Below are 18,579 nucleotides of genomic sequence, written 5' to 3'. Positions count from 1 at the left end.
TCTGATAGGACCTCCTTTGTCTTGCAAATTGCAGCAGCCTCTGTTTCTTTTATGTTCCTCCTCTTTCTTAAATCAAGTCATTGGTCAGCTTCTCTCTCCCTGTTATTCTTTCTCAGAGGCTAGAGGTAGGTTGGATGAGCTCCATTAGGAAATCGAGTGAGTGCCCTTTAAAAGTGAGGCATGATGGGGACCATCTCTAGACTATAAAGTCCAATGGTACAGAGCTTACTCTGCTGATGGTTGTAACAGAGAAAGGGCCTGGTGATGTACTTGGGAAACCAATTCTGCTGGTTGTGGGCTATGTCTGATTTGTTTTGATTGGTTTTTTTTTTAGTGTCAACAGATCAGAACTGTATAAAACTGGCTCCCCGTGGGTTAGTGTGTGACAAACCATGTCTGCTGGCACGCAGTGGCATTATAATCTTAATCAAAGCTCAGCACTGGGATCTTCAGCTCCCAAAACACAGGTCTCTATTACTTGTGCCAAATGAGAACTTTTACCAGAGAACAGTAATAGGCTGTAATAATTTCTGGGGTTAGGCACTAAAAGGAGACGTAAACACACACACTAAGCCAGTGTGTGTCATATGGACTCCTTCTTAGAGAAGCCAGACTGAGAGTCTTAGGGCCACAGAAGTTCAAACTCCACCTGGAGTGCAACATTTTTCTGACTCTCCCTCCTGCATATATGCTAAGGGAGGGTTATAGGCGCATTTCATGTCAGGAGTTCTGGGGACATCACAAGATCATGTTATAGGAATTCACATGCTTGACAGGGAAGATGCAATTGTTTTCATGTGGCAGCCAGTAGGGGGTCTTCTTTGCCACGTGCCCTGGATCACTAAGACCCTATCTATCCTAGGAAATGGAGCTGCGTTTGAATGAGCTGAAGTATGTTTGAGGATCCTTGTTTGGTCCTGTCTGTACAAGCTGGCTTATTGACTCTTGGTTTTGGATTGTGGTGGGGACAAAGCCATGTTTGGAAATGTTTTTCCACTATAGCTTGAGCTGTAGCTCACGAAAGCTTATGCTCAAATAAATTGGTTAGTCTCTAAGGTGCCACAAGTACTCCTTTTCTTCTAGCTGTGACATTCTATACCTTGGGGGAGCGTACTGTAACCCCTATATTCCTCATTTTCATATAATCGTGATCTCACATACAAAGCATGCCTTGTAAGGTATTGGGGAAAGGTTATGATCTGCTGAAAGTCATTTCTCTATCCATAGATGTGTATCATTAATGCATATGAAGTTATGAGAATTGTGTAGTATGGTTGTCACTAAAACATGCTGTAAACTGGGGAATCAGCCAGATATTAGCTCCCCAGAGGCAACAGCAAGGAAAGTAACCAACTCCCTGGTGGGGTGTGAAACAACCGATCAACAGCCATTGTCCAGCAAAGGAGCTACAATGCAATGACTCACCTGCATGAGGCCACACCAGGGGAATTGCTCAACCTTGCTTGGAGAGACTCAGCAATGCCCCCCAGACATGCCTGGACTTGTGCTCCCCAAGCACATGGACTGAGGGTATAAAACAGACAGAGTGGACACATACTGGGCCCTTCTCCTGCCCCCACCTATGCTACAAGCAATTAAGACACTGAGAAGAAGACAAGACTCCAACACAGGAGTTTGGCCCAGGTTTAAGGAACAAGCCTGTATATTAAGGACTGCAATATCCAGCGGGGTGAGAAAAACTGCTTAATCTAGATGTTGCCCAGTCTAATAGGGTTGAGAGTTTAGACTGTGTGCTTATATTTTCTTTTCTTTTGGTAACCACTCTGACTTTTTGCCTATCACTTAGTATCACTCAAATCTATCTTTGTAGATAATAAATTTGTTTGTTTATTCTATCTGAAGCAGTGCGTTTGGTTTGAAGCATGTCAGAGACTCCCCTTGGGATAACAAGCTTGGTACATATCAATTTCATTGTTAAATTGATAAACTCATATAATCTTGCAGTCAGTAGCGTAGCCGGGGAGGGGGAGCGGGGGGAGCGACTGCTCCCCCTCTGAGCACAAGTTAACTTATAGGCGCCTTTTTTAAAAAAGGTGCCACCCACTTGTACTCACCCGGCGGCGCTCCGGCTCCTCGGCGATCCGGGTCTTCACGCACTCCGGCTCCTCGGCAGCGGGGGCCTTCACTCGCTCCGGGTCCTTGGTGACATTTCGGAGGTGGGGGTCTTCAGTGCCGCCGAGGACCCGGAGCGCCGCCCGGTGAGTACAAGTGGGTGGCACCTTTTTTATGTCCGCTGCCCCTGTTCGCTCCACCTAGCTATGCCAGTGCTTGCAGTGTCCAGCAGGCAAAACTGGACACTGCAAGATGGAGGTTCCTAGGGTTGTGTCTGGGACCGGCGATATTGGTTAGTGTCATTCAGTTGCACAATCCAAGGAGCAGCTTACATGCTAGAGCGGGGTGGGCAAACTTTTTGGCCAGATGCCTACATCTGGTATGAAAACTATATGGTGGGCCATGAATGCTCATGAAATTGGGGGTTGAGATGTGGGAGGGGGTGCAGGCTCTGGGGGTGGGGCCAGAAATGAGGAGTTTGGCATGCGGAAGGGGGCTCTGGGCTGGGGCAGGGAGTTGGGGTGCAGGTGGGGGGCTGAGGGTTCCGGGGGGGGTGCGGGCTCTGGGGTGCAGGAGGGTGGGACTGAGGGCTTCAGAGGGTAGGAGGGGGATCAGGGCTGGGGCAAGGGGTTGGGGCACAGGACGGGGTCGGGGTGCAGGCTCTGGGTGGTGCTTACCTCAAGCAGCTCCCGGAAGCAGCAGCATGTCCCCCATCTGGCTCCTATGTGGAGGCGAGGCCAGGCAGTTCTGTGCGCTGCCCCATCCGCAGGTGCTGCCCCTGCAGCTCCCATTGGCTCTGTTTTCTGGCCAATGGGAGCTGCGGGGGCGGTGCTTGGGTGGGGGCAGCATGCAGACCCCCTGACAGCCCCTACGCATAGGAGCCGGAGAGCGGATGTGCTGCTGCTTCTGGGAGCTTGAGGGCCGTATTAAAATGTCTGAAGGGTCAGATGCGGCCCCCTGGCTGTAGTTTGCCCACCCCTGTGCTAGAGGCTGTATGAGAACAACCTGGGAGTGTGGGTTCTCACAGCAGAGCAGGGTAAGGCTGGCTCCCAGAGTCGATGACTGGAATGGCCTAGCAGATCACTGGTCCAGATAACACCAGGGGAACGTCACACTAGTGTAGCCAGGCAGGGCTGGAGTAAGAGGCCCTAAGCACTGGAAAGATTATGGTGCCCCCCCCCATATCTAATTCAAAATAAAAACAATACTATACCGTAAAATAAATTTTATTTTTTGAAATGACACAAAACTTACATGTATGCTGAAATTAAAATAGCTTCTTTCTAGATTTTCTGATTGCAAAATTCTGGATAAGTTCATCAAAGCTGACTCGAAGAAGCATGTCCACTTCCATACACAATAGGGCAAGTGAATCAAGGCTATCCTGACACATTGTTGTTCTCTGAGGGTTTTTTATTCTTTTCAGCTGAGAAAAAGAGCATTCTGCGGAGCAGTTAGTAATCATCAGTGCTAGAAAAATATGTAGTGCGATCTCTACATTTGGAAATACACATTGTATTCCCTCTTTCAATATTGTGTCATGAAGATCAGTGTGACTGAATTTCATTTTTGCTGTTTCATTAAACTTTGTGCATACATAACAGTGGAACTGCTGTACTTCTCCACAGAGATTCATGTTCAAGTTAACAGGGTATGAGTCAACTAGCTTTTGGGAACCTTGTGAATATTGTTTGTTAGATAAGTCTATATCATTTAGAAAAGAAAATCTATTTGATACTTCTTTGTACACTTCACCTCTCCTCTTCATATGAGCTTCAAGTGTATCAATTATAGTGTAGTAAGTAGATATGTGAAATTTGTCTCTAGGATTCAATGCTGTTTCTGTTGCACTGCTATCATTTGCTTGTTTTTTCCTGATTCGCTTGTGGGACTGGGCTTCTTTGTAGTTAGTATCAGGCAAGATATCTTTTGATATGTCTTCAGATCTTTCGAAATCATTCCTCAAAGTGTGTAAGTGGTCTGCAAATGATTGACAGAGGTCTGCACATGTTTTCAAATCCAATTCTTTTTCATGGAGAGCTTGACTTGTGTGGTAAAAGTGTTGTAAAATTTCATTCCACATGGTCAACATGAATACAAACTCTAATTCTTGCATCTTGTTTGCAATGTTTTCTGCCTCTCGTACAGTTTCTCCCTTTTGTGATTGGTCTTCAGCTATACTTTCTAATGCATCCACAATCTTTGAGTAGGACTCCAGAATTGCACTTGTTGCCACTGCATGTGCCTCCCAGCAAGTATTAGAAAGAGATTTCAACACACGATCATTGCCCAAATATGTTTTGAGAACTGCCCATCAGTGTGTTGAGGCGGAGAAAAATGTATAAAGTAACTGGACTGTTGAGAAAAAACTTACTGCCACCGGACAACAATCAACAGCACTGCGGCCAACAAGATTGAGAGTGTACAGCACATGGTATAAATATGGCATATTTGTTCTGTTCTAAAAGCTTCTTCTGCATTCCTTGATAACGCCCTGACATGTTGGCAGCGTTGTCGTAAGATTGACCTCTGCACTTTGAGAAATCTATTTTGCAAACTTGGCACAGATAATGCAGTACTTGATTTGCCATTTCTTCACCAGTGTGGCTTTTCAAATTGAGGAACGTTATAAATCGTTCAACTGGTTTTCCATCTGTGGGAGACACATATCTTAGTACAATACTCAATTGATCAATATGTGAAAGATCAGGTGTAGAGTCGACAGATAAACTGAAGTGCCCAGCAGTACTTATTTCATCCACAATAGCTGAACGAACTTTGTCACTCATTAGACCAACGAGTTCATCACATATTGTCTTGGATAAGTATGATCGGTTACCTTTGCCAGCATTCCCATATTTTGAGATATGGCCTGCTAAAAATGGGTCAAACTGAGCCACAAACTCCAACAATCCCCAGAAATTTCCATTCTGCAATGATCCAAATGTGTCATTTGAGCCCCGGAAAGGCAGACTAAGTTCAGCTAATGTTTGAATAACAGCTATAACACGCTGCAAGACATGTTGCCAGTATTCACGCTCCCCTTTAATTTGTTCTTTTTGTAGTGATAAGCAAGGTGGGCCATTTCCAGCAGTTGACAAGAATGTCTGAGGAGCAGTGGGGGGTGGGGGCGGGAATAAACATGGGGAAATAGTTTTTCTTTGTGTAATGACCCATCCGCTCCCAGTCTTTATTCAAGCATAATTTAATTTTATCCAGTTTGCAAATTAATTCCAATTCAGCAGTCTCTCCTTGGAGTCTGTTTTTGAAGTTTTTTTGTTGAAGAATTGCCACTTTTAGGTCTGTAATCGACCTACACTGTAATCAATCTACAACGTACACTATTTTTATGTATATATAATATATATATATAAGAAAAAAAATGAATCAAGTATGTATAACTCAGAAGAATATATCAATAATAAAACATAAATTTATTGCAATACATGACAGGATTTGATTTCCTTGCATTATTTCGATCTACGTTAGTAAGACGCCCTCCTGGTTTAGGTGGGGATAAGTAATAAAAAAAACAAACAGAAAAACGGGGGAAGAGTGTGTAGTGGAGTGTAAGAAAGTCTAACAAAGTTCTGATTTTTCCCATGATGACTACTTCGATGCTTTTTTTGAAATATCAAATATCAAATTTTTTCAAAAAAAATCTCATTTTTTTGGTGCCCCCTGCTTTGCTGATGCCCTAAGCATGTGCTTAGTTTGCCTATTGGGTAATCCAGCCCTGCAGCCGCGGTTTAAGGAATGTATTTATGTGCAAATAGCATCTGGGTCTCTTGAGAATTCAGCTACTCATTCTCTTGCCTGAAATTCTCACCTTCTGAAGGTGCCATCCTACTGACTGGCTGACATGTAGATAATTGGGATGTCAACGATAATGGTGATCTTGGGCAGGGGAATTAACAGCTGGTGAATTCTCAAGAAACTCAGATCCTGTTTTTGTGCTAATATTGCCTGAGTTCTAAGAATAAGAGAGAGAGAGAGAAACATAGGAAATTGCAGCGACAGAAGCAGAGTTGCCTCCCAAACAGAATGAAAAGCTGCTGACGTCTGTCTGAGAAACAAAGAAAGAGATTCAGAAAGGCCACATTCATGGGCTGGAACTACATACAGCTCTGCCAATGCATCATACTCCCTGCTAATCTAGTCTTGGGTTCTCCACATATACAGCTCTACCCGTGCACCTTAGTCCCGACCTGTAGCCCCCTGCTATTCCAGGCCAGGACTCCCTATGCACAGTCTGTGAATTCAGGGGGGTGAAATCATGGCCCTACTGAAGTGAATGGGAGTTCTGCCACTGACTTTAATGGGCCCGGATTTTGCCCAGAGTGCCTAGAGGTACAAGCAGTTGCAGTGCAACCGTGGATCAATTCTCTGTATCCCAAAGACTTAGAGACTTCATAAGAACCCAACAATTTCTTGGGGGTGGGAAAGAAAGGGAATAATGCTGACATTTTTGAAATGGAGTCAGCTCTGGACAGGACACGGGGGAGGGGGAAAGCCCTGGGACTTCCTTCTAACCTGGATCCAGCTGCTCTGAAAGCTTTGGCTGGCATGTCAAAGGGGGTGGGGAGTGTGCATACAGTAACGCTTCTCTACGGCGTGGGCGCAGGTCTCTCTGCCATTTCAAATGGTTCATTTTCCGCTCCAAAATGCCAGGGCAGCTGTCTCTCTGTTTCTCACACACAACAGACCCTCTGTCTCTAATGCACAGAAGGAAATTTTGAGCAAAAAGGCCCCAAGGCCCGTCTGACTTTTTCACACAAAGTCAGGAGGAAAACGTCAGCACGTCATTCTGTGGGTCCATCTCTTTCAGACCTACGGCCACCCCTATTCAAAGACAGTTTGATGGGGAGGGGGGGATGACAGAAAATGTAGTCCCCTCTAAATCTGATCACCCCTGCCAGTCCTTGGCTCCTTCCACTGACAGATTACACAGAACAGCACTTCCTGTCACCAGTAATGTTACTTCCTGTATGCCAGTTACTCTTTTTTATCCCTCTCTCCTCCACCTCCTCCCAGATTTTGTGGGCGTGGTTCAGTGCAGGGAAACCACTTTGCAGGCCCACTGCCTAAACATCTCTAGCCACATGGCATCTTGGCATTCCCAATAAGTCTTGACCAGAGGGTCTGGGAAAGAGTCGCACTGACTGGTCAAGTCTGGTTCTGACATCTGAGTGCCGGATTTAACAATGACCAGCATCAAACCCCTCCCCAATCAAAACCACCCCTGCACCAAGGAAATTCCAAGAAACCAGCTGTGGTGTCCAAAATTCCAAGAATCTGGCAATAAAAAACAGCTGCCTGTCAGGGTGGTGGGAACTGTTCTGACCTCTCAACACCTTCCAAATTAAAGGGGATAATGGTAAAATCTTAGGGCTAGATTGTTCTCTGGCCTCAGGGCTTCCCTAAACTGCAACAAAGGCCAAACCCGCACCCATAGCCTCAGTACTAGGAAGGCACATGCCCCTGTCCTTCAGGCCAGGCACTTCCCAAGTGCTGGCAGACTGATTAGGGTTGCCACCTTTTTAACTGCTGGTAACCAGACCCCGAGGCTCCACCTCCTGCTCTGACTCTCCCCCAAGACCCCGCCCCTGTTCTGCCTCTTCCCCCCCAGGCTCTGCTCCCATTGCTCACTCATCCCCCTCCCTCTTCTCTCCCCATTGTTCACTTGCTGGATCATCGCAAGGAGTCTGCCTGCAGGTAGGAGGTGGCCCTGGCTGAGCAAAGGGCTGGCGCAGGTTAAGCCTCCCCCTGTTCCCCGATAACCGGACTTTTGGTTCGGATGTCATTTAGGGTTGCCAGGTCCCCTTTTTGACTGGACTTCGCAGTCAAAAACTGGGCAGGAACAGGGCCACTCAAGTTGCCCAACAGGATTTGGCCCACCTTACTGAGGTTGCTACTCTTTCAAAAATATGCAGGAATGCTCCTAGGCCATCAATTGAGCCCAATTTTGCCAAGCTGGGTACTGGACTGGCAAGATCTTCTTCTCCAGAAACTACCCAGGGCCCTGGGATCCATGGCTCTAGGCACTGCAGGGAACATTCTTGCTGTCGTTGCTGCCCCTGTAACAGATTCAACAAACGAGCATGCACCTGCTTCTGTTGGGCTGCCAGCATGCAGACTACCTCCTTCACGTTCCCTGAAGGAGAAAAAAAGTGTGTGGGGGGGGCGGGGGGGCGGTGCAGTGTGTCCATCTGCCCCATATCTTTAAGGTAGTTGGTATCTCCCTCTGTCCACAGAGGGGGTCCCCACGATCCCACTTTTAGTACCAATAGGTGGTGGGGCTCGCTGACCCTTGAAGCACCCCCTTGTGTCGGTGTTGGATGTTGCCACTATCTTCAGCCTCAGCATCTCCTGAAGGCCACCTGCCTCTGGCCCCACAGACCTCTTGTGGCTCAGCCCTCTGGTCAAGTCCCCTAAGTTCAGACCCCTTCTGGGGTATCAGAAACAAGTCCAGCGAGACTGAATAATTCTCTGATCCTCTTGGGCTACTGAAATCTTTTCCTGTCTACTTACGAACTGTATCTCAGGGCTTCCCTATATCGTTGCCCTTATAGTGCACTGCTTCCATTGCCGCTGTCTGTGTATCCCAACCCTGAGACACCTGTCTCCTCTACCATCTCTCCGCCAACTAGGCTCCTTCAGCTTACTTCTTACCACTTGGCTGGCCAGGAGCCAGTTAGCTACTCCCCTCTCCAGGCGCAAAGCATGACTACTTGGGAGCCTTGGCTAGCCTTGCAGGTGACGGGGGTTAAGCCCCATCATGCACTGACAGGGCACTGCTGTGAAGAAGCTCACAGTGCCTGCATCTCAACTGGCACTGACAGGACACTGCTGTGGGGAAGCTCCTCGTAAGTGTTGATTGAATTAGTTCTCGGTGTCTCCGTGTCTGTGAATATGGCCATAGCGGGACATTGGTATGAAAATGTCCAGGTCCTCTTAATACCCATTCAGCCTCTAAAAATAGACACAGCACAGCAAAGAATGTATCACCAAAATAGAGTTGACGCTGGCTCAGTCAGCGCTGAAGTTGATACCGGGAAAGGTTCCCATTGTGGCTCTGCAATGAGCTTCTGCTCTATTATTGTTTGCATTTGCACTCTGAAACCACAGTGGTGACTTTACTGCCCATGAGACCAATGTACAAGCCGAGGCTGTGAAACCCTCCCATGGACATGCAGCAGGGCTCTGCCAATGCACCTCATTCCAGCCCTGTAGCAACGTCTGCTATGCCAGTCTTTGGGCCCTAGACACAGTCCTGCCACAGTAAGTTGCTGCACGCCTACCACAAGCCCTGCTTCTTAGCTCGGCAGCTCAGCTCAGCAGCACCTACATGCTGACCTACAGCACCGCCTCCAGCTCCAGCGCTCGCAGGGAAGTGTGAAAATGAGGGCTCAGAAACAGTGAGTCACTGTCCAGATGTAATGGACAATGTGGGAGGAGCTGTTTGTCACTGCACGCCACTTTCCCCCTCTCCCAAAAAGGAGTGAGCAGCGGAGGAGGAAGATGGAGGCAGGAAAGCCCTTGTTTGTCCGTTCCCAGGAAAGAGCAGGAATCGCCATATGAGGAATCACCTGGCCTCAAGAACAGCTCCGGATGCTTGACACTGACCTTACCTCATCCCAATCCGTTAGAAGCTTCTTTCTTGGCTGATGGGATGCTCCACTTCCTTCAAGAAATTTCTTCTCCTGCACTGCCTCTTACTCCAGGCTAGCAGTTAGCAGCAGCTGGTTTCCTCTAGGCTGCTGATCCACTTCCTGCTCCTTAAACTCCAGCTTTTCTACACCTGCTGCTGCTCCTGGAGCTCCCACTCTCCTGCACCTTATGGAGAGCTAGAATAGCTACGCTTCTGCAGAGCCGCATAGTCAAGTGGTTTGCTACTGGACTCTGGAAGTATGAAATTCTGAGTTCTAATTCCATCTCTGACACACACACTCACTGTGACCTTGGACAAGGCCCTTAAGTGCCATGTTCCTCAGCTCCCCATCTGTGAAGATAATAATGCAGTGTCTATCTCACAGGGCATTCTGGCATTTAATTCACTGATGTTTGAGAAGTTCTATGCCTTATTATTAGGACCAAACTCTGGAACACAAACATCTTTATATGTTATGGCCTCCTTTATTGCCCTGCTCCCACGGAGAGCTAGGCCAAGATAGATTTGCAGAATCTGAGAGGCAGCTGGGATACCCCAGGAATTTTGTGTAGGGATAAATGCGGAATGAAGCTAAGAGCAAGATCTGGGTTGCACTGTGTAGAAACTGGAGCCAGTAGTGAGGATGTTCATATAGAACAGCGTTCACTAGAAGACAGAGTGGGACTGGGGTGTCCATGGGAAACAAGAGAGGAGAGTCATTGGGAATGGGAGCGCAGGAGGAGGCTGGTTGTACATAGGAATAGGAGTGGCATTGTGATTCTCCTGAGCTCGGATTCAGGAGTTGGAACAGAGGAAGAGTGAGACTTAGCTGAGGAACAGGACTCTGGCAGCTGGGATTCCCTTGAAACTGGACACCGGAGTGGGGCTGGGAGGCACTGGAAATTCGGACCTAGAATGAGAAACTCCAGGTATGGATGTCAGGGACTGAGTGCACTAGCTGGAAATTGGAGCCAGGACACACATGGGGAATGGGAGAAGGAAGGTGAAATTTTTTTCAGGAATGGTGCTGGGATACTGAGAACTGGAACAGGAGTTGGGTTGAACCAGAAACAGGAACTTGGAGCAAGGGAGGGAGCACTGAGTGGAAACTGAAATGGGAAGTGGGGATGTACCCAAAGAACGGAAATGTGGGATGGAATGCACTGGCAAGCTGAACCAGGAGTGGAGCAGGGATACAGCAAGAGTAGGGAATGGTGTGTGGTGAGCTGCTGATCTTACAGCCACTACCGCTGTGATACTTTGTCAACTGCTCTGCTAAGGGGTGTTTGTATTTTGTATTACGGTAGCACATAGAGACCCTAGTCAGGATTGGGGCTCTGGTACAGTAGGTACAGTATAAAAGCATATGAAAAGACACCATCCCAAAGGCGACATAGTTCAAACCAGAGAGGATAGAGCCCTAAAAGAGAATAACCTCATGAATGGGAAGGATCAGCTGAAGTAACAGGTTATTTCTAGACTAGGAAATGAACGAAGTGGTCTGATTGCCCAGAGGGAGCATGGGGAGGTCTGAGATCATCAAGCTCATGAAGCCATTGAAAGAGAGGTTATATCACCACTCACATTCCAGAGGATAGGAACTGGGGGAGGAGGAAGGGGGACCGGATGTCAGGCCAGAATGCTTAAAGAAGTGATGTTAAGGATATCCCCTCTCCTCCTCCTCCTGAGCCAAGATGTAAGGATTCCTCCCTGGGCTCCTGGAGCAGCAGGGGAAGTCACAACAGGTGTTCCAAGGAGTGGGAGCCATGAATTCCTCCCCACCTCACACACCTCTCCACTAGCTCCCACTGCTTCTCCAAGGTGCCATCTCTTCACTTGGCTTTGCATTTTTTTCTGTTTCACATTTAGAAATGGAAAACAGAGACAGAAAACATACAAACTCACCCAAAGCAAACGGGGGCCTGCTGTTAGGTCAGGACTGAGGGGCTGGCAAGTTGTGGCAGAAGGGCAAGAGTGTTGCAGCAGGAGATGCTGCAGGACAGACTGGCATGCATGGGCAGAGGGACAGAATCAGAGCAGAAAGGTGCCGCAGGACAGGGTGGAGGAGCCTTGGCAAAGCTGTGTCAGGACTGGAATAGCTGGGGATGTAGTAGGTCAGTATTAATAAATGTTATAGATCATTATTTATGTGTATTATTGTAGTCCCTAGGAGCCCTCCTCCTGGGCCAGGACCTCCTGGTGCTTGGTGCTGTACAAACACAGAACAGTGAGACAGTCCACACCCCAAAGAGCTGACAGTGTATAAGACAAGAGACAGCAGATGCATACAGATAGATGGGGGAGTATAAGGAAACAGTGAGACAGTATTGGTCAGCTCATCTTCAAATGACTTTATAAACATTAACCAAACAATTCCCTCTCTGTCCCTGTAAGAGAGGTTAGCATCATTATTCCACGGGGGAAACAGGTTAAATGACTTGCCCAAGGTGATCGAGTGAGTCACTGTCACAGTCAGAGGTAGAACTCTAGAGCGTCTGGGCCCAGGCTCAGATCATAGAATCATAGACTTTAAGGTCAGAAGGGACCATTATGATCGTCTAGTCTGACCTCCTGCACAATGCAGGCCACAAAATCTCACCCACCCACTCCTGTAACAAACCCCTAACTTACGTCTGAGCTATTGAACTCCTCAAATCATGGTTTAAAGACTTCAAGATGCGAGAATCCTCCAGCAAGTGACCCATGCCCCACACTGCAAAGGAAGGCGAAAAACCCCCAGGGCCTCTGCCAATCTGCCCTGGAGGAAAATTCCTTCCCCACCCCAAATATGACGATCAGCTAAACCCTGAGCATGTGGGCAAGACTCACCAGCCAGACACCCAGCAAAGAATTCTCTGTAGTAACTCAGATCCCACCCCACTTAACATCCCATCACAGGCCATTGGGCATATCTACTGCTAATAGTTGAAGATCAATTAATTGCCAAAATTAGGCTATCCCATCATATCATCCCCTCAGTAAATTTATCAAGCTTAGTCTTGAAGCCAGATATGTCTTTTGCCCCCACTGCTTCCCTTGGAAAGCTGTTCCAGAACTTCTCTCCTCTAATGGTTAGAAACCTTTGTCTAATTTCAAGTCTAAACTTCCTGATGGCCAGTTTATATCCATTTGTGTCCACATTGGTACTGAGCTTAAATAATTCTTCTCCCTCTGTGGTATTTATCCCTCTGATATAGTTATTGATAGCAATCATATCTCCTCTCAGTCTTCTTTTGGTTAGGCTAAACAAGCCAAGCTCTATGAGTCTGCTTTCATAAGACAGGTTTTCCATTCCTCAGATCATCCTAGTAGCCCTTCTCTGTACCTGTTCCAGTTTGAATTCATCTTTCTTAAACATGGGAGACCAGAACTGCGCACAATATTCCAGATGAGGTCTCACCAGTGCCTTGTATAACGGTACTAACACCTCTATCTCTACTGGAAATACCTCGCCTGATGCATCCCAAGACCACGTTAGCTTTTTTCATGGTCATATCACATTGGTGGCTCATAGCCATTGGTGGCTCATAGCCAATATCAATCAATATTCCGAGGTCCTTCTCCTCCTCTGTTACTTCCAAGTGATGCGTCCCCAGTTTATAACAGAAATTCTTGTTATTAATCCCTAAATGCATGACTTTGCACTTTTCACTATTAAATTTCATCTTTTTACTATTACTCCAGTTTACAAGGTCATCCTGATCTTGCTGTAGGATATCCCGGTCCTTCTCAGTATTGGCAATACCTCCCAGTTTCGTGTCATCCGCAAACTTCATTAGCACGTTCCCGCTTTTTGTGCCAAGGTCAGTAATAAAAAGATTAAATAAGATTGGTCCCAAATCCGATCCCTGAAGAACTCCACTGGTAACTTCCCTCCAGCCTGACAGTTCACCTTTCAGTGTGACCCGCTATAGTCTCCCCTTTAACCAGTTCCTTATCCACCTTTCAATTTTCATATTGATCCCCATCTTTTCCAATTTAGCTAATAATTCTCCATGTGGAACCATATCAAATGCCTTACTGAAATTGAGGTAAATTAGATCCATTGCATTTCCTTTGTCTAAAAAATCTGTTACCTTCTCAAAGAACGAGATCAGGTTGGTTTGACACGATCTACCTTTTGTAAAACCATGTTGTATTTTGTCCCAATTACCATTGACCTCAATGTCCTTAACTACTTTCTCCCTCAAAATATTTTCCAAGACCTTGCATACTACAGATGTCAAACTACCAGGCCTGTAGTTACCCATATCACTTTTTTTCTTTTTCTTAAAAATAGGCAGTATGTTAGCAATTCTCCAATCATGCGGTACAACCCCTGAGTTTACAGATTCATTAATAATTCTTGCTCATGGGCTTGCAATTTCATGTGCCAGTTCCTTTAATATTCTTGGATGAAGATTATCTGGGCCCCCTGATTTAGTCCCATTAAGATATTCAAGTTTGGCTTCTACCTCGGATGTGGTAATATCTACCTCCATATCCTCATTCCCATTTGTTGTCCTACCATTATCCTTAAGCTCCTCATTAGCCTCATTAAAGACTGAGGCAAAGTATTTGTTTAGGTATTGGGCCATGCCTAGATTATCCTTAACTTCCACTCCATCCTCAGTGTTAAGCAGTCCCACTTCTTCTTTCTTTGTTTTCTTCTTATTTATATGGCTATAGAACCTTTTACTATTGGTTTTAATTCCCTTTGCAAGGTCCAACTCTACATGGCTTTTGGCCTTTCTCACTTTATTCCTACATGTTCTGACCTCAGCAAGGTAGCTTTCCTTGCTAATCCCTCCCATCTTCCACTCCTTGTAGGCTTTCTGCTTTTTCTTAATCACCTCTTTGAGATGCTTGCTCATCCAGCTTGGTCTACAACTCCTGCCTATGAATTTTTCCCCCTTTCTTGGGATGCAGGCTTCTGATAGTTTCTCCAACCTTGACTTGAAATAATTCCAAGCCTCCTCCACCTTTAGATCCACAAGATTTTCAGTCCCATCCACTTTCCTAACTAATTTCCTTAATTTTTTAAAGTTAGCCCTTTTGAAATAAAAAACCCTAGTCACAGATCTTTTTTTGTTAATCATTCCATTTAGTTTGAAGTGAATTAGCTCTTGGTCACTCGAACTGGACCCCACTGTTTTCTCTCAGGTGTGGTACAGCTCAAGGCTAAAGTATGTTGGCCAAGCTGTGCAAGGGAAGCTGGCGTGGCCGCTATCTGGCTCTTCATGCCTCCCTTTTATGAACAGGATTTTTCAAATGCTGAAAGCCCACACCAAGCCGTATGTGCATCTCAAAGGCATCTGGATGTTTGCAGATCCAGTGTTTGCAGCAGGGGCCTCCAGGGGAAAATGGGGCTTGCATCAGCAATCCCAGACCAGGAGGGAGAGATGAGAGGCATGCTGGCTGGTGACCCACACCCGGAGGGTGGATGAACAGCACGTCAGTGGAAAAGGGACAGCAATTTGCCACGTATTTACACAGGACATGTGGCAAGTCTTGAATCATGCCCCTAAGGAAACCTGTGACTCCAACATGAGCCCTTGTTGTATGACTTCCCAGCTCTTCTCACCCTGTCTCTCTCTTTACATAGCTCTACCTGTCAGGACCTGCATGGGACACAGATACAATTATACAGCTGTAACAAGTCTCCCCAGCCATCTCCCTGCCTCCAGTGCCTGATCACTGCTCACCTTCCTCCCAGCTCCATCCAGAGCCGGGAACACACACCCAGGGCCGGCTTTTCAGAGTGGCTGATTGCCCATTGTGCCCACTGATGTCATTTGGAGTTGTGGATGTTCAGCACTTTTGCAAATGAGGCCTACGGTGTCCCTTAGACTGTCAGAGAGGTGTTTAATGGTGGAGATCTCCACAACGAAGCTTGGGGGGGAGGGTTGCTCTTGTCTCGCTAAGGGGGATGGATGAGTTCATTCTTGAGTGTCTTATCCTCCAAATTATTCCCTGCTCCTACTGGAGAAGGACTGAGGCCAGATGGGGCTGAGTAACAGGGACAGTTTTAAAGAAATGCATGGGAGACGTGAATACAGATGAGACGCCAACATCGCTCTCTCTCTCCCAATCGCCCCTTCATCCAACCCAGTGCTCACCTCATAACCCACCAGCCCAATCTTACCCAGTCCCTCTTCACTGAACCCAACTCTCACCTCTTACCCTACCTGCCACCCCTGGAGCTCCACACTCACAGTTACCAGGCTAACTGCTTCTCCCACCCATCCTGCTCTCTTAGTGTGCACCTCCCTCCGCCTCTCTCTCCAGGTGAAATCCCACGATTCTCCCACTCTCAGACCAGGTCCTGGCTGCAGTGCCCTGTGATCAGCCATGATAACCCCAGCAGGCTGACGTGTCTTCAGTGTCTGCTATTCTGTCCCTTCTGTGACTAATGACGGTGCTATCCAGTCACCAAACACAATTCCTAAAGCAGAGTGTTATTTATTTAGAAGCAAAGCTTTTAAGACAAAACAGATCTTAAAACAATAAACCAGTCTCTACACACATCTGCTTCTCCCTAAGGCTCACCATTTCCAGGGTCTGGGAAGATCCAACTTCTTCAGCATCCCTCTGCAGAGCCTCTCTCTGTGTCAGCCTGTCCCCCGGACATCCCCTGATAATCCCCTCCTTCCTCTCTTGAGAGTGCTTTTTAACTATTTAGGCCTGGTCTACACAACACAGTTAGGTCAATGTAAGATGCCTTGAGTTGACCTAGCTGTGCATGTGTCTACACTTAAATTTGTCTCCCACTGACATAAGCACCCGTTTACAGTGACGCGGGGACACCACCTCCCGAGCAGTGTTGGGCCATGGTTGATCTACGGAGGTTGACGCAGTGCAAGTGTAGACTCAGCATTACTTTACAGTTCTCCAGCCGCTGTCCCACAATGCCTGACATGATCATTCTCATCACAGTTGTGAACTTCACTGCCCAGGGGTCATGGAGACAGCAACCTCCTGCCCCTTTAAAGCCCGGCAAAGTTTTGAAATGCCTTGTCCTGATTGCCCAGCTTGGCGAGCACACCTAGCAGCTCTCCACTGCTGCGTGCAACTGCCCAGCTGACAATGCCAGCTACACGCTCCAGATGTGCTCTGGCTTGGAGTAGACAGAGGATAGTGGATCTTCTGAGTCTGTGGGGAGAAGGGGCTGTGCAGGCACAACTATGGACCAGCTAGAGAAACATGGATATCTATGAGCAGATTGCACGGGGGATGCAGAAGAAGGGGTACAATAGGGACCAGCAGCAGTGCCATGTGAAAGTGAAGGGAATGTGGCAAGCATACCAGAAGGCCAGGGGGGCCAACAGTCAATCCAGTGCCGAGCCACAGACCTGCCACTTTTACAAAGAGCTGCTTGCCATGCTTGGCAGACACCCCCTTACAACCCCATAGACAAGCGTGGATACCTCTGAGGAGCCAGCATCAGAGGCCCCGGCCTGAACAGAGAGGAAGAGGAGGAGGATGGGGGACAAGCAACTGGGGGTCTAGCTAAGCGGGAAGTCAGGAACTGTCTGAGACTCCACCATAGTCCACTCAATCCAGGCCATTAAGCATGGGAGAGCCTGATGCAGAGGAAGGATCCTTGGGTAGGTGTGTACATTTATTCCCCCTTACAGTGATGGCGCCCCCAAAGACTGTTTATTAATTTACTCACACTACAAGTGGTAGTGGTACAACAAAGAGCAGTAGTCTTGCTGTCTAATTTTCATTCCCCTGTAGAGTCAGATAAGGGGGACATGCAGAGCAGTTGGCTTATGCACACAGGGATGTCCCTTGAACCCTCCTGAGAGATCTCGATGAAACTTCCATGGAGCTACTCTGCAATCCTCTGCCACAGGTTTCTAGGGATGGCGGCTTTATTTCTGCCTCCATGGCAGGACACTTTCCCACACCACTCAGCAATAACTTTGGCAGGCATCATTGCATCACACAGGCTAGCAGCATATGGGCCAGAGAGGATTCGGGATACCAGCAGCAGCTGTTCTTGCTCTGCCTTTTGTTACTCTCAGTGGTGAGATATCAGCTAAAATCACCACCACTTGCGGAAAATGGTGCCAGTACTCAGGGCCAGGGCCCTATACTCTTAGTTTCATGCAACGAAGCAATTCCCTCCTCATTTCCTGCACCTCTGGCAGGCCATATTCACCATGGCCAGCACTGTGAGTGGTGCTGTGCACAAGCGCTCCCAGCCTTAAGTGTCAACAAGCATGTCTTGTTTGAAACTTTAGGGGAGCAAGAGAAGGGAGTTCTGAATCTTAACTTTCCCTTTCCGTTGTGACTATACTGACAATGGTACCTCTGTGTGTCATCTGCAGCTGCTGCTGTTGTAGCCTTGCCCTCCTCCACACCCGTGGAATGCCTGAGTTAGATAAGGAGGAAAAAGAAGAGGACTCAGGATGACATGTTCACTGAGATCGTGCAAGCCAGTGCTGCATCAGGGCATCAGCAAAGGGCCTGGAGGGTGAACAGTGCAGACAACCTGGAGAAGGAAAATGCACACAGAAGAAAGGCTCAGGTGTCCCAGCAGGATGAGGACAAGGAGATGCACTGTTAGAGGGCTTTTCCTCAACCCTCCCGCTTCCCTGGTTCTTGTCACACAGACAGCAAGCATCAAAAGACCAATAGTCCGAAGTCCAGACAATGCAATGTTTATTGGGGTTAGTTTCCAAGCAAGCATATTCCGAAGTCCTTCACACCAGTCGGGCTTATCTCTGTATGCCGATAGAGTCTGTTCCCATATTCCCTTCCCAGCTGTAATGCTGCAGAGTATTTACCCCGTATCCTCCTTCCCAGCTCTGACGCCGCAGAGGCTTGCCTGTGTCCCTGTTCCCCGTTCCCTATTCCCGTTTCCTGCC

This window comes from Caretta caretta, chromosome 1 (genome assembly GCF_965140235.1).
Source record: "Caretta caretta isolate rCarCar2 chromosome 1, rCarCar1.hap1, whole genome shotgun sequence".
Lineage (NCBI taxonomy): Eukaryota > Metazoa > Chordata > Testudines > Cheloniidae > Caretta > Caretta caretta.
Note: the sequence above shows the minus strand (reverse complement) of the source record.